Source organism: Oncorhynchus clarkii, chromosome 15, assembly GCF_045791955.1.
Source record: "Oncorhynchus clarkii lewisi isolate Uvic-CL-2024 chromosome 15, UVic_Ocla_1.0, whole genome shotgun sequence".
NCBI lineage: Eukaryota > Metazoa > Chordata > Actinopteri > Salmoniformes > Salmonidae > Oncorhynchus > Oncorhynchus clarkii.
This window is the reverse complement of record NC_092161.1, coordinates 12,139,985-12,164,657: the sequence shown is the minus strand read 5'-3', so window position 1 is coordinate 12,164,657 and position 24,673 is coordinate 12,139,985. Positions and strand designations below refer to the sequence as shown.

At 40.2% G+C, this 24,673-nt stretch overlaps 1 protein-coding gene across 1 annotated transcript in view; it reads right to left on the bottom strand.

Moving 5' to 3' along the window:
• The window catches only part of LOC139366914 (catenin delta-2-like), a 573,021-nt gene extending 549,572 nt beyond the window's left edge, over positions 1 to 23,449 (bottom strand). Inside the window, exon 1 of the mRNA XM_071104665.1 lies at positions 23,228 to 23,449. The gene's annotated coding sequence lies outside the window, so the exon portion shown is untranslated. The remainder of the gene's footprint in view (positions 1 to 23,227) is intronic.
• Between the last annotated feature and the right edge of the window lie 1,224 nt (positions 23,450 to 24,673).

Sequence of the window (24,673 nt, the reverse complement as noted above, 5' to 3'; positions counted from 1 at the left end):
CTTGCTAACTGCCTGGTACGTAGCACTCTATTGTCCCTGTAATCACTCTGACATCAATGCAAATGTGATCAAAAATCTAATCAAGCACTTCATGAGAGCCCATGAGCTCATGTTGTGCAACATTTCTATAGTCTATGCAATTTCAGGAGAAAACAGAGGAGGATCCCATCAGCTTTCTGTAGGCTAGACCTACTATATGTATTTCCCAACTGTCCTAATATTAAGCACATTGATTCTCTTTACAACAGGAGTATCGCCTACCTGCACGAATAGTGTGATAGGTGACAATGTTAGCCTATCACCTGTGAAGTATATATTATCACTTGTGAATGATGCCTAACTTTAAACATCAGCTAACCGATCGCTGCAGCTGTACACAGCCCATCTGTAAATAGCCCACCCAATCTACCTACCTCATCCCCATATTGTTTTTATTTTATTTTTGCTCTTTTGCACACCAGTATTCCTACTTGCACATCATTATCTGCTAATCATCACTCCAGTGTTAATTTGCTAAACTGTAATTACTTCGCTACTATGGCCTATTTATTGCCTTACCTCCTACCGCCATTTGCACACACTGTATACAGACTCTTTTTTTTCTATTGTGTTATTGACTGTACGCTTGTTTATTCCATGTGTAACTCTGTGTTGTTGTTTGTGTCGCACTGCTTTGCTTTATCTTGGCCAGGTCACAGTTGTAAATGAGAACTTGTTCTCAACTAGCCTAACTGGTTAAATAAAGGTGTTCTCAACTAGCCTACCTGGTTAAATAAAGGTGTTCTCAACTAGCTTACCTGGTTAAATAAAGGTGTTCTCAACTAGCTTAGCTGGTTAAATAAAGGTGTTCTCAACTAGCCTACCTGGTTAAATAAAGGTGTTCTCAACTAGCCTACCTGGTTAAATAAAGGTGTTCTCAACTAGCATACCTGGTTAAATAAAGGTGTTCTCAACTAGCATACCTGGTTAAATAAAGGTGTTCTCAACTAGCATACCTGGTTAAATAAAGGTGTTCTCAACTAGCCTACCTGGTTAAATAAAGGTGTTCTCAACTAGCTTACCTGGTTAAATAAAGGTGTTCTCAACTAGCATACCTGGTTAAATTAAGGTGTTCTCAACTAGCCTACCTGGTTAAATAAAGGTGTTCTCAACTAGCCTACCTGGTTAAATAAAGGTGTTCTCAACTAGCTTACCTGGTTAAATAAAGGTGTTCTCAACTAGCTTACCCGTTAAATTAAGGTGTTCTCAACTAGCTTACCTGGTTAAATAAAGGTGTTCTCAACTAGCCTACCTGGTTAAATAAAGGTGTTCTCAACTAGCCTACCTGGTTAAATAAAGGTGTTCTCAACTAGCTTACCTGGTTAAATAAAGGTGTTCTCAACTAGCTTACCTGGTTAAATAAAGGTGTTCTCAACTAGCTTACCTGGTTAAATAAAGGTGTTCTCAACTAGCTTACCTGGTTAAATAAAGGTGTTCTCAACTAGCTTACCTGGTTAAATTAAGGTGTTCTCAATTAGCTTACCTGGTTAAATAAAGGTGTTCTCAACTAGCTTACCTGGTTAAATAAAGGTGTTCTCAACTAGCCTACCTGGTTAAATAAAGGTGTTCTCAACTAGCCTACCTGGTTAAATAAAGGTGTTCTCAACTAGCCTACCTGGTTAAATTAAGGTGTTCTCAACTAGCTTACCTGGTTAAATAAAGGTGTTCTCAACTAGCCTACCTGGTTAAATTAACGTGTTGTCAACTAGCCTACCTGGTTAAATAAAGGTGTTCTCAACTAGCCTACCTGGTTAAATAAAGGTGTTATCAACTAGCCTACATGGTTAAATAAAGGTGTTCTCAACTAGCCTACCTGGTTAAATAAAGGTGTTCTCAACTAGCATACCTGGTTAAATGAAGGTGTTCTCAACTAGCCTACCTGGTTAAATAAAGGTGTTCTCAACCAGCCTACCTGGTTAAATAAAGGTGTTTTCAACTAGCCTACCTGGTTAAATAAAGGTGTTCTCAACTAGCCTACCTGGTTAAATTAAGGTGTTCTCAACTAGCCTACCTGGTTAAATTAAGGTGTTTTCAACTAGCCTACCTGGTTAAATAAAGGTGTTCTCAACTAGCCTACCTGGTTAAATAAAGGTGTTCTCAACTAGCCTACCTGGTTAAATAAAGGTGTTCTCAACTAGCCTACCTGGTTAAATTAAGGTGTTCTCAACTAGCTTACCTGGTTAAATAAAGGTGTTCTCAACTAGCCTACCTGGTTAAATAAAGGTGTTCTCAACAAGCCTACCTGGTTAAATTAAGGTGTTCTCAACTAGCTTACCTGGTTAAATAAAGGTGTTCTCAACTAGCCTACCTGGTTAAATAAAGGTGTTCTCAACTAGCCTACATGGTTAAATAAAGGTGTTCTCAACTAGCCTACCTGGTTAAATAAAGGTGTTCTCAACTAGCCTACCTGGTTAAATAAAGGTGTTCTCAACTAGCCTACCTGGTTAAATAAAGGTGTTCTCAACTAGCTTACCTGGTTAAATAAAGGTGTTCTCAACTAGCTTACCTGGTTAAATAAAGGTGTTCTCAACTAGCTTACCTGGTTAAATTAAGGTGTTCTCAATTAGCTTACCTGGTTAAATAAAGGTGTTCTCAACTAGCTTACCTGGTTAAATAAAGGTGTTCTCATCTAGCCTACCTGGTTAAATAAAGGTGTTCTCAACTAGCCTACCTGGTTAAATAAAGGTGTTCTCAACTAGCCTACCTGGTTAAATAAAGGTGTTCTCAACTAGCCTACCTGGTTAAATAAAGGTGTTCTCAACTAGCTTACCTGGTTAAATAAAGGTGTTCTCAACTAGCCTACCTGGTTAAATAAAGGTGTTCTCAACTAGCTTACCTGGTTAAATAAAGGTGTTCTCAACTAGCCTACCTGGTTAAATAAAGGTGTTCTCAACTAGCCTACCTGGTTAAATAAAGGTGTTCTCAACTAGCCTACCTGGTTAAATAAAGGTGTTCTCAACTAGCCTACCTGGTTAAATAAAGGTGTTCTCAACTAGCCTACCTGGTTAAATAAAGGTGTTCTCAACTAGCTAACCTGGTTAAATAAAGGTGTTCTCAACTAGCTTACCTGGTTAAATTAAGCTGTTCTCAACTAGCTTACCTGGTTAAATAAAGGTGTTCTCAACTAGCCTACCTGGTTAAATAAAGGTGTTCTCAACTAGCCTACCTGGTTAAATAAAGGTGTTCTCAACTAGCCTACCTGGTTAAATAAAGGTGTTCTCAACTAGCCTACCTGGTTAAATAAAGGTGTTATCAACTAGCCTACCTGGTTAAATAAATGTGTTCTCAACTAGCCTACCTGGTTAAATAAAGGTGTTCTCAACTAGCCTACCTGGTTAAATGAAGGTGTTCTCAACTAGCCTACCTGGTTAAATAAAGGTGTTCTCAACTAGCCTACCTGGTTAAATAAAGGTGTTTTCAACTAGCCTACCTGGTTAAATAAAGGTGTTCTCAACTAGCCTACCTGGTTAAATAAAGGTGTTCTCAACTAGCCTACCTGGTTAAATAAAGGTGTTCTCAACTAGCCTACCTGGTTAAATAAAGGTGTTCTCAACTAGCCTACCTGGTTAAATAAAGGTGTTCTCAACTAGCCTACCTGGTTAAATAAAGGTGTTCTCAACTAGCCTACCTGGGTAAATAAAGGTGTTCTTAACTAGCCTACCTGGTTAAATAAAGGTGTTCTCAACTAGCCTACCTGGTTAAATAAAGGTGTTCTCAACTAGCCTACCTGGTTAAATAAAGGTGTTCTCAACTAGCTTACCTGGTTAAATAAAGGTGTTCTCAACTAGCCTACCTGGTTAAATAAAGGTGTTCTCAACTAGCCTACCTGGGTAAATAAAGGTGTTCTTAACTAGCCTACCTGGTTAAATAAAGGTGTTCTCAACTAGCCTACCTGGTTAAATAAAGGTGTTCTCAACTAGCCTACCTGGTTAAATAAAGGTGTTCTCAACTAGCTTACCTGGTTAAATAAAGGTGTTCTCAACTAGCCTACCTGGTTAAATAAAGGTGTTCTCAACTAGCCTACCTGGTTAAATAAAGGTGTTCTCAACTAGCCTACCTGGTTAAATAAAGGTGTTCTCAACTAGCCTACCTGGTTAAATAAAGGCGTTCTCAATTAGCCTACCTGGTTAAATAAAGGTGTTCTCAACTAGCCTACCTGGTTAAATAAAGGTGTTCTCAACTAGCCTACCTGGTTAAATAAAGGTGTTCTCAACTAGCCTACCTGGTTAAATAAAGGTGTTCTCAACTAGCTTACCTGGTTAAATAAAGGTGTTCTCAACTAGCCTACCTGGTTAAATAAAGGTGTTCTCAACTAGCTTACCTGGTTAAATAAAGGTGTTCTCAACTAGCCTACCTGGTTAAATAAAGGTGTTCTCAACTAGCCTACCTGGTTAAATAAAGGTGTTCTCAACTAGCCTACCTGGTTAAATAAAGGTGTTCTCAACTAGCCTACCTGGTTAAATAAAGGTGTTCTCAACTAGCCTACCTGGTTAAAAAAAAGGTGTTCTCAACTAGCTTACCTGGTTAAATTAAGGTGTTCTCAACTAGCTTACCTGGTTAAATAAAGGTGTTCTCAACTAGCCTACCTGGTTAAATAAAGGTGTTCTCAACTAGCTTACCTGGTTAAATAAAGGTGTTCTCAACTAGCCTACCTGGTTAAATAAAGGTGTTCTCAACTAGCCTACCTGGTTAAATAAAGGTGTTCTCAACTAGCCTACCTGGTTAAATAAAGGTGTTCTCAACTAGCCTACCTGGTTAAATAAAGGTGTTCTCAACTAGCTTACCTGGTTAAATAAAGGTGTTCTCAACTAGCCTACCTGGTTAAATAAAGGTGTTCTCAACTAGCCTACCTGGTTAAATAAAGGTGTTCTCAACTAGCCTACCTGGTTAAATAAAGGTGTTCTCAACTAGCATACCTGGTTAAATAAAGGTGTTCTCAACTAGCCTACCTGGTTAAATAAAGGTGTTCTCAACTAGCCTACCTGGTTAAATAAAGGTGTTCTCAACTAGCCTAACTGGTTAAATAAAGGTGTTCTCAACTAGCCTACCTGGTTAAATAAAGGTGTTCTCAACTAGCCTACCTGGTTAAATAAAGGTGTTCTCAACTAGCCTACCTGGTTAAATAAAGGTGTTCTCAACTAGCCTACCTGGTTAAATAAAGGTGTTCTCAACTAGCCTACCTGGTTAAATAAAGGTGTTCTCAACTAGCCTACCTGGTTAAATAAAGGTGTTCTCAACTAGCCTACCTGGTTAAATAAAGGTGTTCTCAACTAGCCTACCTGGTTAAATAAAAGTGTTCTCAACTAGCCTACCTGGTTAAATAAAGGTGTTCTCAACTAGCCTACCTGGTTAAATAAAGGTGTTCTCAACTAGCCTACCTGGTTAAATAAAGGTGTTCTCAACTAGCCTACCTGGTTAAATAAAGGTGTTCTCAACTAGCCTACCTGGTTAAATAAAGGTGTTCTCAACTAGCTTACCTGGTTAAATAAAGGTGTTCTCAACTAGCCTACCTGGTTAAATAAAGGTGTTCTCAACTAGCTTACCTGGTTAAATAAAGGTCTTCTGAACTAGCCTACCTGGTTAAATAAAGGTGTTCTCAACTAGCCTACCTGGTTAAATAAAGGTGTTCTCAACTAGCCTACCTGGTTAAATAAACGTGTTCTCATCTAGCCTACCTGGTTAAATAAAGGTGTTCTCAACTAGCCTACCTGGTTAAAAAAAAAGGTGTTCTCAACTAGCTTACCTGGTTAAATAAAGGTGTTCTCAACTAGCCTACCTGGTTAAATAAAGGTGTTCTCAACAAGCCTACCTGGTTAAATTAAGGTGTTCTCAACTAGCTTACCTGGTTAAATAAAGGTGTTCTCAACTAGCCTACCTGGTTAAATAAAGGTGTTCTCAACTAGCCTACATGGTTAAATAAAGGTGTTCTCAACTAGCCTACCTGGTTAAATAAAGGTGTTCTCAACTAGCCTACCTGGTTAAATAAAGGTGTTCTCAACTAGCCTACCTGGTTAAATAAAGGTGTTCTCAACTAGCTTACCTGGTTAAATAAAGGTGTTCTCAACTAGCCTACCTGGTTAAATAAAGGTGTTCTTAACTAGCCTACCTGGTTAAATAAAGGTGTTCTCAACTAGCCTACCTGGTTAAATAAAGGTGTTCTCAACTAGCCTACCTGGTTAAATAAAGGTGTTCTCAACTAGCTTACCTGGTTAAATAAAGGTGTTCTCAACTAGCCTACCTGGTTAAATAAAGGTGTTCTCAACTAGCCTACCTGGTTAAATAAAGGTGTTCTCAACTAGCCTACCTGGTTAAATAAAGGTGTTCTCAACTAGCCTACCTGGTTAAATAAAGGTGTTCTCAACTAGCCTACCTGGTTAAATAAAGGCGTTCTCAATTAGCCTACCTGGTTAAATAAAGGTGTTCTCAACTAGCCTACCTGGTTAAATAAAGGTGTTCTCAACTAGCCTACCTGGTTAAATAAAGGTGTTCTCAACTAGCCTACCTGGTTAAATAAAGGTGTTCTCAACTAGCTTACCTGGTTAAATAAAGGTGTTCTCAACTAGCCTACCTGGTTAAATAAAGGTGTTCTCAACTAGCTTACCTGGTTAAATAAAGGTGTTCTCAACTAGCCTACCTGGTTAAATAAAGGTGTTCTCAACTAGCCTACCTGGTTAAATAAAGGTGTTCTCAACTAGCCTACCTGGTTAAATAAAGGTGTTCTCAACTAGCCTACCTGGTTAAATAAAGGTGTTCTCAACTAGCCTACCTGGTTAAAAAAAAGGTGTTCTCAACTAGCTTACCTGGTTAAATTAAGGTGTTCTCAACTAGCTTACCTGGTTAAATAAAGGTGTTCTCAACTAGCCTACCTGGTTAAATAAAGGTGTTCTCAACTAGCTTACCTGGTTAAATAAAGGTGTTCTCAACTAGCCTACCTGGTTAAATAAAGGTGTTCTCAACTAGCCTACCTGGTTAAATAAAGGTGTTCTCAACTAGCCTACCTGGTTAAATAAAGGTGTTCTCAACTAGCCTACCTGGTTAAATAAAGGTGTTCTCAACTAGCTTACCTGGTTAAATAAAGGTGTTCTCAACTAGCCTACCTGGTTAAATAAAGGTGTTCTCAACTAGCCTACCTGGTTAAATAAAGGTGTTCTCAACTAGCCTACCTGGTTAAATAAAGGTGTTCTCAACTAGCATACCTGGTTAAATAAAGGTGTTCTCAACTAGCCTACCTGGTTAAATAAAGGTGTTCTCAACTAGCCTACCTGGTTAAATAAAGGTGTTCTCAACTAGCCTAACTGGTTAAATAAAGGTGTTCTCAACTAGCCTACCTGGTTAAATAAAGGTGTTCTCAACTAGCCTACCTGGTTAAATAAAGGTGTTCTCAACTAGCCTACCTGGTTAAATAAAGGTGTTCTCAACTAGCCTACCTGGTTAAATAAAGGTGTTCTCAACTAGCCTACCTGGTTAAATAAAGGTGTTCTCAACTAGCCTACCTGGTTAAATAAAGGTGTTCTCAACTAGCCTACCTGGTTAAATAAAGGTGTTCTCAACTAGCCTACCTGGTTAAATAAAGGTGTTCTCAACTAGCCTACCTGGTTAAATAAAGGTGTTCTCAACTAGCCTACCTGGTTAAATAAAGGTGTTCTCAACTAGCCTACCTGGTTAAATAAAGGTGTTCTCAACTAGCCTACCTGGTTAAATAAAGGTCTTCTGAACTAGCCTACCTGGTTAAATAAAGGTGTTCTCAACTAGCCTACCTGGTTAAATAAAGGTGTTCTCAACTAGCTTACCTGGTTAAATAAACGTGTTCTCATCTAGCCTACCTGGTTAAATAAAGGTGTTCTCAACTAGCCTACCTGGTAAAATAAAGGTGTTCTCAACTAGCCTACCTGGTTAAATAAAGGTGTTCTCAACTAGCCTACCTGGTTAAATAAAGGTGTTCTCAACTAGCCTACCTGGTTAAATAAAGGTGTTCTCAACTAGCCTACCTGGTTAAATAAAGGTGTTCTCAACTAGCCTACCTGGTTAAATAAAGGTGTTCTCAACTAGCCTACCTGGTTAAATAAAGGTGTTATCAACTAGCCTACATGGTTAAATAAAGGTGTTCTCAACTAGCCTACCTGGTTAAATAAAGGTGTTCTCAACTAGCATACCTGGTTAAATGAAGGTGTTCTCAACTAGCCTACCTGGTTAAATAAAGGTGTTCTCAACCAGCCTACCTGGTTAAATAAAGGTGTTTTCAACTAGCCTACCTGGTTAAATAAAGGTGTTCTCAACTAGCCTACCTGGTTAAATTAAGGTGTTCTCAACTAGCCTACCTGGTTAAATTAAGGTGTTTTCAACTAGCCTACCTGGTTAAATAAAGGTGTTCTCAACTAGCCTACCTGGTTAAATAAAGGTGTTCTCAACTAGCCTACCTGGTTAAATAAAGGTGTTCTCAACTAGCCTACCTGGTTAAATTAAGGTGTTCTCAACTAGCTTACCTGGTTAAATAAAGGTGTTCTCAACTAGCCTACCTGGTTAAATAAAGGTGTTCTCAACAAGCCTACCTGGTTAAATTAAGGTGTTCTCAACTAGCTTACCTGGTTAAATAAAGGTGTTCTCAACTAGCCTACCTGGTTAAATAAAGGTGTTCTCAACTAGCCTACATGGTTAAATAAAGGTGTTCTCAACTAGCCTACCTGGTTAAATAAAGGTGTTCTCAACTAGCCTACCTGGTTAAATAAAGGTGTTCTCAACTAGCCTACCTGGTTAAATAAAGGTGTTCTCAACTAGCCTACCTGGTTAAATAAAGGTGTTCTCAACTAGCCTACCTGGTTAAATAAAGGTGTTCTCAATTAGCCTACCTGGTTAAATAAAGGTGTTCTCAACTAGCTTACCTGGTTAAATAAAGGTGTTCTCAACTAGCTTACCTGGTTAAATAAAGGTGTTCTCATCTAGCCTACCTGGTTAAATAAAGGTGTTCTCAACTAGCCTACCTGGTTAAATAAAGGTGTTCTCAACTAGCCTACCTGGTTAAATAAAGGTGTTCTCAACTAGCCTACCTGGTTAAATAAAGGTGTTCTCAACTAGCTTACCTGGTTAAATAAAGGTGTTCTCAACTAGCCTACCTGGTTAAATAAAGGTGTTCTCAACTAGCTTACCTGGTTAAATAAAGGTGTTCTCAACTAGCCTACCTGGTTAAATAAAGGTGTTCTCAACTAGCCTACCTGGTTAAATAAAGGTGTTCTCAACTAGCCTACCTGGTTAAATAAAGGTGTTCTCAACTAGCCTACCTGGTTAAATAAAGGTGTTCTCAACTAGCCTACCTGGTTAAATAAAGGTGTTCTCAACTAGCTAACCTGGTTAAATAAAGGTGTTCTCAACTAGCTTACCTGGTTAAATTAAGCTGTTCTCAACTAGCTTACCTGGTTAAATAAAGGTGTTCTCAACTAGCCTACCTGGTTAAATAAAGGTGTTCTCAACTAGCCTACCTGGTTAAATAAAGGTGTTCTCAACTAGCCTACCTGGTTAAATAAAGGTGTTCTCAACTAGCCTACCTGGTTAAATAAAGGTGTTCTCAACTAGCCTACCTGGTTAAATAAAGGTGTTATCAACTAGCCTACCTGGTTAAATAAATGTGTTCTCAACTAGCCTACCTGGTTAAATTAAGGTGTTCTCAACTAGCCTACCTGGTTAAATAAAGGTGTTCTCAACTAGCCTACCTGGTTAAATTAAGGTGTTGTCAACTAGCCTACCTGGTTAAATAAAGGTGTTCTCAACTAGCCTACCTGGTTAAATAAAGGTGTTCTCAACTAGCCTACCTGGTTAAATAAAGGTGTTCTCAACTAGCCTACCTGGTTAAATGAAGGTGTTCTCAACTAGCCTACCTGGTTAAATAAAGGTGTTCTCAACTAGCCTACCTGGTTAAATAAAGGTGTTTTCAACTAGCCTACCTGGTTAAATAAAGGTGTTCTCAACTAGCCTACCTGGTTAAATAAAGGTGTTCTCAACTAGCCTACCTGGTTAAATAAAGGTGTTCTCAACTAGCCTACCTGGTTAAATAAAGGTGTTCTCAACTAGCCTACCTGGTTAAATAAAGGTGTTCTCAACTAGCCTACCTGGTTAAATAAAGGTGTTCTCAACTAGCCTACCTGGTTAAATAAAGGTGTTCTTAACTAGCCTACCTGGTTAAATAAAGGTGTTCTCAACTAGCCTACCTGGTTAAATAAAGGTGTTCTCAACTAGCCTACCTGGTTAAATAAAGGTGTTCTCAACTAGCTTACCTGGTTAAATAAAGGTGTTCTCAACTAGCCTACCTGGTTAAATAAAGGTGTTCTCAACTAGCCTACCTGGTTAAATAAAGGTGTTCTCAACTAGCCTACCTGGTTAAATAAAGGTGTTCTCAACTAGCCTACCTGGTTAAATAAAGGCGTTCTCAATTAGCCTACCTGGTTAAATAAAGGTGTTCTCAACTAGCCTACCTGGTTAAATAAAGGTGTTCTCAACTAGCCTACCTGGTTAAATAAAGGTGTTCTCAACTAGCCTACCTGGTTAAATAAAGGTGTTCTCAACTAGCCTACCTGGTTAAATAAAGGTGTTCTCAACTAGCCTACCTGGTTAAATTAAGGTGTTGTCAACTAGCCTACCTGGTTAAATAAAGGTGTTCTCAACTAGCCTACCTGGTTAAATAAAGGTGTTCTCAACTAGCCTACCTGGTTAAATAAAGGTGTTCTCAACTAGCCTACCTGGTTAAATGAAGGTGTTCTCAACTAGCCTACCTGGTTAAATAAAGGTGTTCTCAACTAGCCTACCTGGTTAAATAAAGGTGTTTTCAACTAGCCTACCTGGTTAAATAAAGGTGTTCTCAACTAGCCTACCTGGTTAAATAAAGGTGTTCTCAACTAGCCTACCTGGTTAAATAAAGGTGTTCTCAACTAGCCTACCTGGTTAAATAAAGGTGTTCTCAACTAGCCTACCTGGTTAAATAAAGGTGTTCTCAACTAGCCTACCTGGTTAAATAAAGGTGTTCTCAACTAGCCTACCTGGTTAAATAAAGGTGTTCTTAACTAGCCTACCTGGTTAAATAAAGGTGTTCTCAACTAGCCTACCTGGTTAAATAAAGGTGTTCTCAACTAGCCTACCTGGTTAAATAAAGGTGTTCTCAACTAGCTTACCTGGTTAAATAAAGGTGTTCTCAACTAGCCTACCTGGTTAAATAAAGGTGTTCTCAACTAGCCTACCTGGTTAAATAAAGGTGTTCTCAACTAGCCTACCTGGTTAAATAAAGGTGTTCTCAACTAGCCTACCTGGTTAAATAAAGGCGTTCTCAATTAGCCTACCTGGTTAAATAAAGGTGTTCTCAACTAGCCTACCTGGTTAAATAAAGGTGTTCTCAACTAGCCTACCTGGTTAAATAAAGGTGTTCTCAACTAGCCTACCTGGTTAAATAAAGGTGTTCTCAACTAGCCTACCTGGTTAAATAAAGGTGTTCTCAACTAGCCTACCTGGTTAAATAAAGGTGTTCTCAACTAGCTTACCTGGTTAAATAAAGGTGTTCTCAACTAGCCTACCTGGTTAAATAAAGGTGTTCTCAACTAGCCCACCTGGTTAAATAAAGGTGTTCTCAACTAGCCTACCTGGTTAAATAAAGGTGTTCTCAACTAGCATACCTGGTTAAATAAAGGTGTTCTCAACTAGCCTACCTGGTTAAATAAAGGTGTTCTCAACTAGCCTACCTGGTTAAATAAAGGTGTTCTCAACTAGCCTAACTGGTTAAATAAAGGTGTTCTCAACTAGCCTACCTGGTTAAATAAAGGTGTTCTCAACTAGCCTACCTGGTTAAATAAAGGTGTTCTCAACTAGCCTACCTGGTTAAATAAATGTGTTCTCAACTAGCCTACCTGGTTAAATTAAGGTGTTCTCAACTAGCTTACCTGGTTAAATAAAGGTGTTCTCAACTAGCCTACCTGGTTAAATAAAGGTGTTCTCAACTAGCCTACCTGGTTAAATTAAGGTGTTCTCAACTAGCTTACCTGGTTAAATAAAGGTGTTCTCAACTAGCCTACCTGGTTAAATAAAGGTGTTCTCAACTAGCCTACCTGGTTAAATAAAGGTGTTCTCAACTAGCCTACCTGGTTAAATAAAGGTGTTCTCAACTAGCCTACCTGGTTAAATAAAGGTGTTCTCCACTAGCCTACCTGGTTAAATAAAGGTGTTCTCAACTAGCCTACCTGGTTAAATAAAGGTGTTCTCAACTAGCCTACCTGGTTAAATAAAGGCGTTCTCAATTAGCCTACCTGGTTAAATAAAGGTGTTCTCAACTAGCCTACCTGGTTAAATAAAGGTGTTCTCAACTAGCCTACCTGGTTAAATAAAGGTGTTCTCAACTAGCCTACCTGGTTAAATAAAGGTGTTCTCAACTAGCTTACCTGGTTAAATAAAGGTGTTCTCAACTAGCCTACCTGGTTAAATAAAGGTGTTCTCAACTAGCTTACCTGGTTAAATAAAGGTGTTCTCAACTAGCCTACCTGGTTAAATAAAGGTGTTCTCAACTAGCCTACCTGGTTAAATAAAGGTGTTCTCAACTAGCCTACCTGGTTAAATAAAGGTGTTCTCAACTAGCCTACCTGGTTAAATAAAGGTGTTCTCAACTAGCCTACCTGGTTAAAAAAAAGGTGTTCTCAACTAGCTTACCTGGTTAAATAAAGGTGTTCTCAACTAGCTTACCTGGTTAAATTAAGGTGTTCTCAACTAGCTTACCTGGTTAAATAAAGGTGTTCTCAACTAGCCTACCTGGTTAAATAAAGGTGTTCTCAACTAGCTTACCTGGTTAAATAAAGGTGTTCTCAACTAGCCTACCTGGTTAAATAAAGGTGTTCTCAACTAGCCTACCTGGTTAAATAAAGGTGTTCTCAACTAGCCTACCTGGTTAAATAAAGGTGTTCTCAACTAGCCTACCTGGTTAAATAAAGGTGTTCTCAACTAGCTTACCTGGTTAAATAAAGGTGTTCTCAACTAGCTTACCTGGTTAAATAAAGGTGTTCTCAACTAGCCTACCTGGTTAAATAAAGGTGTTCTCAACTAGCCTACCTGGTTAAATAAAGGTGTTCTCAACTAGCATACCTGGTTAAATAAAGGTGTTCTCAACTAGCCTACCTGGTTAAATAAAGGTGTTCTCAACTAGCCTACCTGGTTAAATAAAGGTGTTCTCAACTAGCCTACCTGGTTAAATAAAGGTGTTCTCAACTAGCCTACCTGGTTAAATAAAGGTGTTCTCAACTAGCTTACCTGGTTAAATAAAGGTGTTCTCAACTAGCCTACCTGGTTAAATAAAGGTGTTCTGAACTAGCCTACCTGGTTAAATAAAGGTGTTCTCAACTAGCCTACCTGGTTAAATAAAGGTGTTCTCAACTAGCCTAACTGGTTAAATAAAGGTGTTCTCAACTAGCCTACCTGGTTAAATAAAAGTGTTCTCAACTAGCCTACCTGGTTAAATAAAGGTGTTCTCAACTAGCCTACCTGGTTAAATAAAGGTGTTCTCAACTAGCCTACCTGGTTAAAAAAAAGGTGTTCTCAACTAGCTTACCTGGTTAAATAAAGGTGTTCTCAACTAGCTTACCTGGTTAAATTAAGGTGTTCTCAACTAGCTTACCTGGTTAAATAAAGGTGTTCTCAACTAGCCTACCTGGTTAAATAAAGGTGTTCTGAACTAGCCTACCTGGTTAAATAAAGGTGTTCTCAACTAGCCTACCTGGTTAAATAAAGGTGTTCTCAACTAGCCTAACTGGTTAAATAAAGGTGTTCTCAACTAGCCTACCTGGTTAAATAAAAGTGTTCTCAACTAGCCTACCTGGTTAAATAAAGGTGTTCTCAACTAGCCTACCTGGTTAAATAAAGGTGTTCTCAACTAGCCTACCTGGTTAAAAAAAAGGTGTTCTCAACTAGCTTACCTGGTTAAATAAAGGTGTTCTCAACTAGCTTACCTGGTTAAATTAAGGTGTTCTCAACTAGCTTACCTGGTTAAATAAAGGTGTTCTCAACTAGCCTACCTGGTTAAATAAAGGTGTTCTCAACTAGCTTACCTGGTTAAATAAAGGTGTTCTCAACTAGCCTACCTGGTTAAATAAAGGTGTTCTCAACTAGCCTACCTGGTTAAATAAAGGTGTTCTCAACTAGCCTACCTGGTTAAATAAAGGTGTTCTCAACTAGCCTACCTGGTTAAATAAAGGTGTTCTCAACTAGCTTACCTGGTTAAATAAAGGTGTTCTCAACTAGCTTACCTGGTTAAATAAAGGTGTTCTCAACTAGCCTACCTGGTTAAATAAAGGTGTTCTCAACTAGCCTACCTGGTTAAATAAAGGTGTTCTCAACTAGCATACCTGGTTAAATAAAGGTGTTCTCAACTAGCCTACCTGGTTAAATAAAGGTGTTCTCAACTAGCCTACCTGGTTAAATAAAGGTGTTCTCAACTAGCCTACCTGGTTAAATAAAGGTGTTCTCAACTAGCCTACCTGGTTAAATAAAGGTGTTCTCAACTAGCTTACCTGGTTAAATAAAGGTGTTCTCAACTAGCCTACCTGGTTAAATAAAGGTGTTCTGAACTAGCCTACCTGGTTAAATAAAGGTGTTCTCAACTAGCCTACCTGGTTAAATAAAGGTGTTCTCAACTAGCCTAACTGGTTAAATAAAGGTGTTCTCAACTAGCCTACCTGGTTAAATAAAAGTGTTCTCAACTAGCCTACCTGGTTAAATAAAGGTGTTCTCAACTAGCCTACCTGGTTAAATAAAGGTGTTCTCAACTAGCCTACCTGGTTAAATAAAGGTGTTCTCAACTAGCCTACCTGGTTAAATAAAGGTGTTCTCAACTAGCCTACCTGGTTAAATAAAGGTGTTCTCAACTAGCCTACCTGGTTAAATAAAGGTGTTCTCAACTAGCCTACCTGGTTAAATAAAGGTGTTCTCAACTAGCCTACCTGGTTAAATAAAGGTGTTCTCAACTAGCCTACCTGGTTAAATAAAGGTGTTCTCAACTAGCCTACCTGGTTAAATAAAAGTGTTCTCAACTAGCCTACCTGGTTAAATAAAGGTGTTCTCAACTAGCCTACCTGGTTAAATAAAGGTGTTCTCAACTAGCCTACCTGGTTAAATAAAGGTGTTCTCAACTAGCCTACCTGGTTAAATAAAGGTGTTCTCAACTAGCCTACCTGGTTAAATAAAGGTGTTCTCAACTAGCCTACCTGGTTAAATAAAGGTGTTCTCAACTAGCCTACCTGGTTAAATAAAGGTGTTCTCAACTAGCCTACCTGGTTAAATAAAGGTGTTCTCAACTAGCCTACCTGGTTAAATAAAGGTGTTCTCAACTGGCCTACCTGGTTAAATAAAGGTGTTCTCAACTAGCCTACCTGGTTAAATAAAGGTGTTCTCAACTAGCCTACCTGGTTAAATAAAGGTGTTCTCAACTAGCCTACCTGGTTAAATAAAGGTGTTCTCAACTAGCCTACCTGGTTAAATAAAGGTGTTCTCAACTAGCCTACCTGGTTAAATAAAAGTGTTCTCAACTAGCCTACCTGGTTAAATAAAGGTGTTCTCAACTAGCCTACCTGGTTAAATAAAGGTGTTCTCAACTAGCCTACCTGGTTAAATAAAGGTGTTCTCAACTAGCCTACCTGGTTAAATAAAGGTGTTCTCAACTAGCCTACCTGGTTAAATAAAGGTGTTCTCAACTAGCCTACCTGGTTAAATAAAGGTGTTCTCAACTAGCCTACCTGGTTAAATAAAGGTGTTCTCAACTAGCCTACCTGGTTAAATAAAGGTGTTCTCAACTAGCCTACCTGGTTAAATAAAGGTGTTCTCAACTGGCCTACCTGGTTAAATAAAGGTGTTCTCAACTAGCCTACCTGGTTAAATAAAGGTGTTCTCAACTAGCCTACCTGGTTAAATAAAGGTGAAATACATTTTAAAAAAACAAAAAATGCCCAGCGTAAGGCAAGAACCAATGCCTTTTTTTTGCGACTTTTTCTAATTATAGTCGCACACCTCATGTAGCCTAGCCCATAGGCCTATATGTTTTGCTATGGTTTGCATCACATCTTAAGTGGCCTAATAACTTCTTACAATTAAGCACATTAATCCGCTTTACAAGGTGTATAGAGCCTAACTGGCATACATAAGCAGCGTGTGAATTTCAAGTTTGGGGAAGATAATTTTCACCATATAAAATGCAACTTTATAATAAAAGCATTATATGCATAATCACATTGATGGTCACTTTTGATATGGTTGTTTTCCTGCTAATGGAACATTCACACTTATAGCCTGCTACCATGTGCACATTGCTGCACTTATAATGTCAAGAAATAGCCTAATAGTTTATAAACATTTTAAGCTAAATGTTCTGATCTGCTATGTCAGCCTCATTGCGTCATTTTTTGGGGGATGCTTGTGGTTGTATTAATGTGGGATCTATCGTATCCCACAACTGTCCCAGACTATGTCTGGAAAATGTATTTCTCGCACAGAATAGGTCAACGTTTGTACTATGTGTGATAGTAGATTGACATAGGATAGTTAATTTGGATAGAAAAACCACAGGACGGTAGATCTCCAGGAAGAGGGTTGGACTGAAAACCCACAGGACGGTAGAGCTCCAGGAAGAGGGTTGGACTGAAAACCCATAGGACGGTAGATCTCCAGGAAGAGGGTTGGACTGAAAACCCATAGGACAGTAGATCTCCAGGAAGAGGGTTGGACTGAAAACCCACAGGACGGTAGAGCTCCAGGAAGAGGGTTGGACTGAAAACCCATAGGACGGTAGATCTCCAGGAAGAGGGTTGGACTGAAAACCCACAGGACGGTAGAGCTCCAGGAAGAGGGTTGGGCAGCCCTGGTGTAGACTCTTTCCTTTTTAAGGTTGCAGCTCCTATTATCGCTGAGCCTGCCTCTGCTCTCTGGGGAGTTTTCCAGTGCTTGGAAGGCAGCCACCTTTATTTCAAGTGGGAGTTCAAGCTGATCCTAACTGTTGTAGGTCAATTTCTATCTTGCCCTGTTATAAAACATGTTGGAAAACACTGACAATAATCAACTGACTGGCTATCTTGATGTCTATAGTGTTCTCTCTGGTATGCAATCTGGTTTCTGCTCAGGTTATGGATGTGTCACTGCAACCTTAAAGGTCCAAAATGATGTCACCATTACACTTTATTCTGAGCAATGTTGTGCTGCTATTTTTATTGACTTGGCCAAAGCCTTTGATACGGTAGACCATGCCATTCCTGTGGGTCTGCTAAGGATTATTGGTGTCTCTGAATGATTTTTGGGCAAGGTTTGCTAACTACCTCATTCAAAGAGTGCAATGTGTAAATTCAGAACATCTGCTGTCTAAGCCACTGCCTGTCACAAAGTGAGGACCCCAAGGCTCGATTCTAGGCCCCACAATTTTCTCAATTTACATCAACGACATAGCTCAGGCAGTAGGAAGCAATCACCCATTCATATGCAGATAATAGTCTTATACATAGCTGGCCCCTCCCCAGATTTTGTGTTAAACGCAAAGCTTTCTTAGTGCCCAGCAAGCTTTTATCTGCCCTTAACCTTGGTCTGAACACCTCCAAAACAAAGGTAACATGGTTTGGTAAGAAGAATTGCCCCCACCGGTGTGATTACTACCTCTGAGGGTTTAGAGCTTGAGGTAGTCACCTCATACAGGTGTTTGGGAGTATGGGTACACTGTCTTTCTCTCAGCACAAACAGTGCATTTGGGAAGTATTCAGACTCCTTGACTTTTTCCACATTTTGTTACGTTACAGCCTTATTCTAAAATTGATAAAATATATTTTTGTCTTCATCAATCTACACACAATACCCCATAATGACAAATCAAAAGGTGTTTTTAGACATTTTTGCATATTTTTTTTTTTACTAAAAAAACTGAAATTTACATAAGAATTCAGACCCTTTTCTAAGATACTCGAAATTGAGCTCAGGTGCATCCTGTTTTTATTGATCATCCTTGAGATGGTTCTACAACTTGATTGGTTGATTGTCCACCTGTGGTAAATTAAATTGATTGGACATGATTTGGAAAGGCAAACACCTGTCTATACAGTGGGGCAAAAAAGTATTTAGTCAGCCACCAATTGTGCAAGTTCTCCCACTTAAAAAGATGAGAGAGGCCTGTAATTTTCATCATAGGTACACTTCAACTATGACAGACAAATTGAGAAAAAAAATCCATAAAATCACATTGTAGGATTTTTAATGAATGTATTTGCAAATTATGGTGCAAAATAAGTATTTGGTCACCTACAAACAAGCAAGATTTCTGGCTCTCACAGACCTGTAACTTCTTCTTTAAGAGGCTCCTCTGTCCTCCACTTGTTACCTGTATTAATAGCACCTGTTTGAACTTGTTATCAGTATAAAAGACACCTGTCCACAACCTCAAACAGTCACACTCCAAACTCCACTATGGCTAAGACCAAAGAGCTGTCAAAGGACACCAGAAACAAAATTGTAGACCTGCACCAGGCTGGGAAGACTGAATCCGCAATAGGTAAGCAGCTTGGTTTGAAGAAATCAACTGTGGGAGCAATTATTAGGAAATGGAAGACATACAAGACCACGGATAATCTCCCTCGATCTGGGGCTCCACGCAAGATCTCACCCCGTGGGGTCAAAATGATCACAAGAACGGTGAGCAAAAATCCCAGAACCACACGGGGGGACCTAGTGGATGACCTGCAGAGAGCTGGGACCAAAGTAAAAAAGCCTACCATCAGTAACACACTACGCCGCCAGGGACTCAAATCCTGCAGTGCCAGACGTGTCCCCCTGCTTAAGACAGTACATGTCCAGGCCCGTCTGAAGTTTGCTAGAGAGCAGAAGAAGATTGGAAGAATGTCATATGGTCAGATGAAACTAAAATATAACTTTTTGGTAAAAACTCAACTCGTCGTGTTTGGAGGACAAAGAATGCTGAGTTGCATCCAAAGAACACCATACCTACTGTGAAGCATGGGGGTGGAAACATCATGCTTTGGGGTTGTTTTTCTGCAAAGGGACCAGGACGACTGATCCGTGTAAAGGAAAGAATGAATGGGGCCATGTATCGGGAGATTTTGAGTGAAAACCTCCTTCCATCAGCAAGGGCATTGAAGATGAAACGTGGCTGGGTCTTTCAGCATGACAATGATCCCAAACACACCGCCCGGGCAACGAAGGCGGTCCTTCAAGGTCCTGGAGTAGCCTAGCCAGTCTCCAGATCTCAACCCCATAGAAAATCTTTGGAGGGAGTTGAAAGTCCGTGTTGCCCAGCAACAGCCCCAAAACATCACTGCTCTAGAGCAGATCTGCATGGAGGAATGGGCAAAAATACCAGCAACAGTGTGTGAAAACCTTTTGAAGACTTAGAGAAAACGTTTGACCTCTGTCATTGCCAACAAAGAGTATATAACAAAGTATTGAAATAAACTTTTGTTATTGACCAAATACTTATTTTCCACCATAATCTGCAAATAAATTCATTAAAAATCCTACAATGTGATTTTCTGGGGTTTTCTTCTTCTCATTTTGTCTGTCATAGTTTAAGTGTACCTATGATGAAAATTACAGGCCTCTCTCATCTTTTTAAGTGGGAGAACTTGCACAATTGGTGGCAGACTAAATACTGTTTTTGCCCCACTGTATAAGGTCAGTTGACAGTGGATGTCAGAGCAAAAACCAAGCCATGAGGTCAAAGGAACTGTCCGCAGAAATCCAAGACAGGATTGTGTCAAGGCACAGATCTGGGGAAGGGTACTAAAACAATTATGAAGCATTGAAGGTTCCTAAGAACACGGTGGCCTCCATCAATCTCACATGGAAGAAGTTTAGAACAATGAAGACTCTTCCTAGAGCTGAGCAATCAGATGAGAAGGGCCTTGGTCAGGGGGGTGACCAAGAACCCGATGGTCAGTCTGACAGAGCCCCAGAGTTCCTCTGTAGAGATGGGAGAACCTTCCAGAAGGACAACCATCTCTGCAGCACTCCACCAATCAAGCCTTTATGGTTGAGTGGCCAGACGGAAGCCACTCCTCAGTAAAAGGCACATGACAGCCCACTTGGAGTTTGCCAAAAGGCACCTAAACAACTCTTAGAACATGAGAAACAAGATTCTCTGGTCTGATGAAACCAAGATTGAACACTTTGGCCTGAATGCCAAGCGTCACGTCTGGAGGAAACCTGGCACCATCCCTAAGGTGAAGCATGGTAATTGTAGCATCATGCTGTGAGGATGTTTTTCAGCGGCAGGGACTGGGAGACTCGTCAGGATCGAGGGAAAGATGAACGGAGCAAAGTACAGAGAGATCCTTATTGAAAACCAACAGGATAACAACCATAAGCACACAGCCAAGACAACGCAGGAGTGGCTTCGGGTTCAAGTCTCCCCATCCAACCTGACAGAGCTTGAGACGATCTACAGAGAAGAATGGGAGAATCTCCCTAAGTACAGGTGTGCCAGGCTTATAGCGTTATACCCAATAAAACTCAATGCTGTAATCACTGCCAAAGGTGCTTCAACAAAGTACTGAGTAAATGGTCTGAATACTTACGTAAATGTGATATCAGTTTTTTGTAATTAATACATTAGCAAAAATGTCTAAAATCTGTTTTCCCGAAAGCACTGTATCCAAGCTGCAGGTTAATGTTGTCTCTAGACTTGGTTTCCTCAATCATAATCACTCCTCTCTCACCCCAGCTGCCAAACTAACCCTGATTCAGATGACCATCCTACCCATGCTAAACGTAATTTATAGATTGGAAGGTACCATCAGATTTGTCACCAAAGCTCCTTTTAGGACACATCACTGCACTCTATACTCCTCTGTAAACTGGACATCTCTGTATACCTGTCACAAGACCCACTGGTTGATGCTTATTTATAAAACCCTCTTAGGCCTCACCCCCCCCCCCCTATCTGAGATATCTACTGCAGCCCTCATCCTCCACATACAACACCTGTTCTGCCAGTCACATTAAAGGTCCCCAAAGCACACACATCCCTGGGTCGCTCCTCTTTTCAGTTCACTGCAGCTAGCGACTGAAATGAGCTTCAAAAAACACTCAAACTGGACAGTTTTATCTCCATCTCTTCATTCAAGACTCAATCATGGACACTCTTACTGACAGTTGTGGCTGTTTCACATGATGTATTGCTGCCTCTACCTTTTTGTCCTTTGTGCTGTTGTCTGTGCCAACAATGTTTGTACCATGTTGTTCTGCTACCATGCTGTGTTGTCATGTTGTGCTGCTACCATGCTGTGTTGTCATGTTGTTGCTACCATGTTGTGTTGCTACCATGCTGTGTTGTCATGTTGTGCTGCTACCACAGCATGGTAGCATCACAACATGTGTTGTCATGTTGTGTTGCTACCATGCTGTGTTGTCATGTTGTGTTGCTACCATGCTGTGTTGTCATGTTGTGTTGCTACCATGCTGTGTTGTCATGTTGTGCTGCTACCAAGTTGGGTTGTCATGTTGTGTTGTCATGTTGTGTTGCTACCATGCTGTGTTGTCATGTTGTGTTGTCATGTTGTGTTGTCATGTTGTGTTGCTACCATGTTGTGTTGTCATGTTGTGTTGTCATGTTGTGTTGCTACCATGCTGTGTTGTCATGTTGTGTTGCTACCATGCTGTGTTGTCATGTTGTGTTGCTGCCATGCTGTGTTGTCATGTTGTGCTGCTACCAAGTTGGGTTGTCATGTTGTTTGTTGCTACCATGTTGTGTTGTCATGTTGTGTTGTCATGTTGTGTTGTCAGATTGTGTTGCTACCATGTTATGTTGTTGTCTTAGATCTCTCTTTATGTAATGTTCTGGTGTCTCCTACTTTATTTAGTTTTATCTCAGCCCCCGTTCCCGCAGGAGATCTTTTGCCTCTTGGTAGGCCTACATTGTAAATATGAATTTGTTCTTGACTTACCTAGTTAAATAAAGGTTATATCAAAATCAAAATCAAATAAAAAGAGGAGCGATTCAGCTCAGTACCCAAGTGCCCTAGTGTGTGTGTGTGTGTGTGTGTGTGTGTGTGTGTGTGTGTGTGTGTGTGTGTGTGTGTGTGTGTGTGTGTGTGTGTGTGTGTGTGTGTGTGTGTGTGTGTGTGTGTGTGTGTGTGTGAGAAACTGGACTTTGAGTTGATGGACACTTTTGAGGTTCGACAAGGAGCTTTGTCGGTGTTGCCAAATTTGTTCTTGCTGTTGGTACTTAAATAATACACTAAGAATATTATTTGAAATTGGTTAACCAGAGGTATCTTAACAAAAAAAATGCTCCTGGGTACACATCTATGCATAGATGGAAATTCCAAACATTACCCCCACCCTCTTCCTCTTCTCCATCCCACAAAGTCAAAATACTGCCAATGCAAACCCCTCCCTTACGCCCGCCACAGCTATCGATTAAACCAAGACAGGAGTGTGAGAAACGGAGAATGGGAGAATTCACATTTCTCCCTGGTTTTATCACCACCCCAAACACCATCCATCTCTTTCCTTCTGTTTCCACGCCTGTATTTTCAGATGCGTCGTTTTGTTTTAGATTTAGATTCATCTCCAACGTATGTTAGGCTACTTAAAAAAAAACAGTATTCATTGTAGAACAATATCAAACGGGTATACTGCTATGTGTGAATCTGCTATTGTTTACATTTGGTCTCTCTCTCTATATATATGCCTCACGCGCCGTTAACGGTAAGCTAAATGTGGGTCAGTCGGTATACTGAACTCGAGCCAAATCCACACGCGCAAAATAGTCTAGGGTGAGCGAGCTCAGCACCGTCAGAATTTAACGGCTTCCCCCATGACCAAGGTTCCTAATGTAATCTACATTACTGTCTATAAACCTATTTTTATTTTATTTTTATTTACCTTTATTAAACTAGGTAAGTCAGTTAAGAAGAAATTCTTATTTACAATTTATTATATTATCAACTTAGCGTTTATAACGAGTCTCTTTCATCTTTAAACTACTCCATATAGCCGCTTCAACTGCGTAAAAATAGGATTCATGCACGATCTGCAACTGCATAACGGTACGCATTGAAAACACCCTGGCTCATATTGGTCCTCTGCCAGGCTAGAGCATCTCATCTCCCGCTCCTCACTGTGTGACAAGATGGAAGAGGATGAGGGAGGGAAACTAAAACACGGTAAAGCGGGATGACTTTGCACTTACCAAAATACAATCCCCGGTAACGTCAACAACGACACTTATATCCACGTCTTCCTTTGGCAGCTTTCAGCAGTCCGCAGTGTGCTCAGAACGGAGCTACTCTCTCACCGTTCCCTGCAGGTGGTCAGGGGGTGGACTGACCATTCGCTGGATGCTGACCGGGAGAGGGAGAGGCATAGGCGGGGAGAGGCGGAAAGGAGGAAGCGGCGAAGCGGTGTTAGACTACAAAGCAATAGACTGGAGCGATGCACAGCAACGGGAGGCAAGAGCGCTGGAGAGGCAGGCTAGGCAGCTCGCCCGGTCTGTAGCTAATACACAGGCACACACACACACACACACACACACACACACACACACACACACACACACACACACACACACACACACACACACACACACACACACACACACACACACACACACAGGCATCCAGGTTGAGAGGCTCACATGTAGAAAGAGCGCCATCTTCAGGCTTTGAGAGAAGCATCGCTTCCAGAACTACAAACAATTGATAGAAATAGGAAAATGATTATTGTGTAAAATGCAGAAAATTAAAGTGCACGATGTTAAAAGAGGAAATTAAAGAGGACTTGCCTAGTTAATAAATAAAGGTTAAATAAATAAATATTTATTTTTATCATTAATAGTAGACTTGGGGCTTGGTTGAAACGTGGGTTATAGTAACTGTAAATGATCACACTTTAAATCAAGCTGATCATTCATGGAGATTGACCCACAGTGATAACCTTGCATACACACACACACAAACACACACAGGACTCCCGAGTCCCAACTCCAGTGGGCCAATGTCTTTCAGTGAATTGTTCCAGATTTTGTAGTATTAGGTTAGCAGTAGTTCACAAGGTCATGTTCTCGCTCATGGTCAAAGTAGAGACATTTAGTAGATTTTTGATGATAGTTCTCTTTTTTTCTGTCTGTCTGTCTGTCTGTCTGTCTGTCTGTCTTTCTAACAGGTATTGATCCCGAATCATCTGCACAGCTCAACAAAAACATTTGTCTGCTGAGCTAAAGCCTAGTCACAAGATCAGGGAACTAACATGAGTCTACAGAGGGGTATCCTATGAAGCAAGCTAGATCTGCTCAGAGTTTACTAAATCTGGCCAGCTTCAGTTAGCTTCCCATTCCAGCTCAGGCTTCATCCGTACTACAACGGTGGATATTACTCATCCGCCTGCCGCTAACTGTAGCAGGCTTGTAACTGCGCGTGCATGTAGCACATGGCCAGTCGAACGTCGAACTCTTCATTGAGACAATGCTGAAACATAAATCCATTGCTAAGTCAGTGCCACTTTTTCATTGGTGCCGAAATCAAAACGAAAGAAAAGTTATCTGGCAAATTCAGCAGGCTAATGTGTGAAAAATACTTTTAGAAGTGCCATCTTTATTGTAGTACTTTGGCGTAGTTGCCAATGTGCACGAGCACATTTC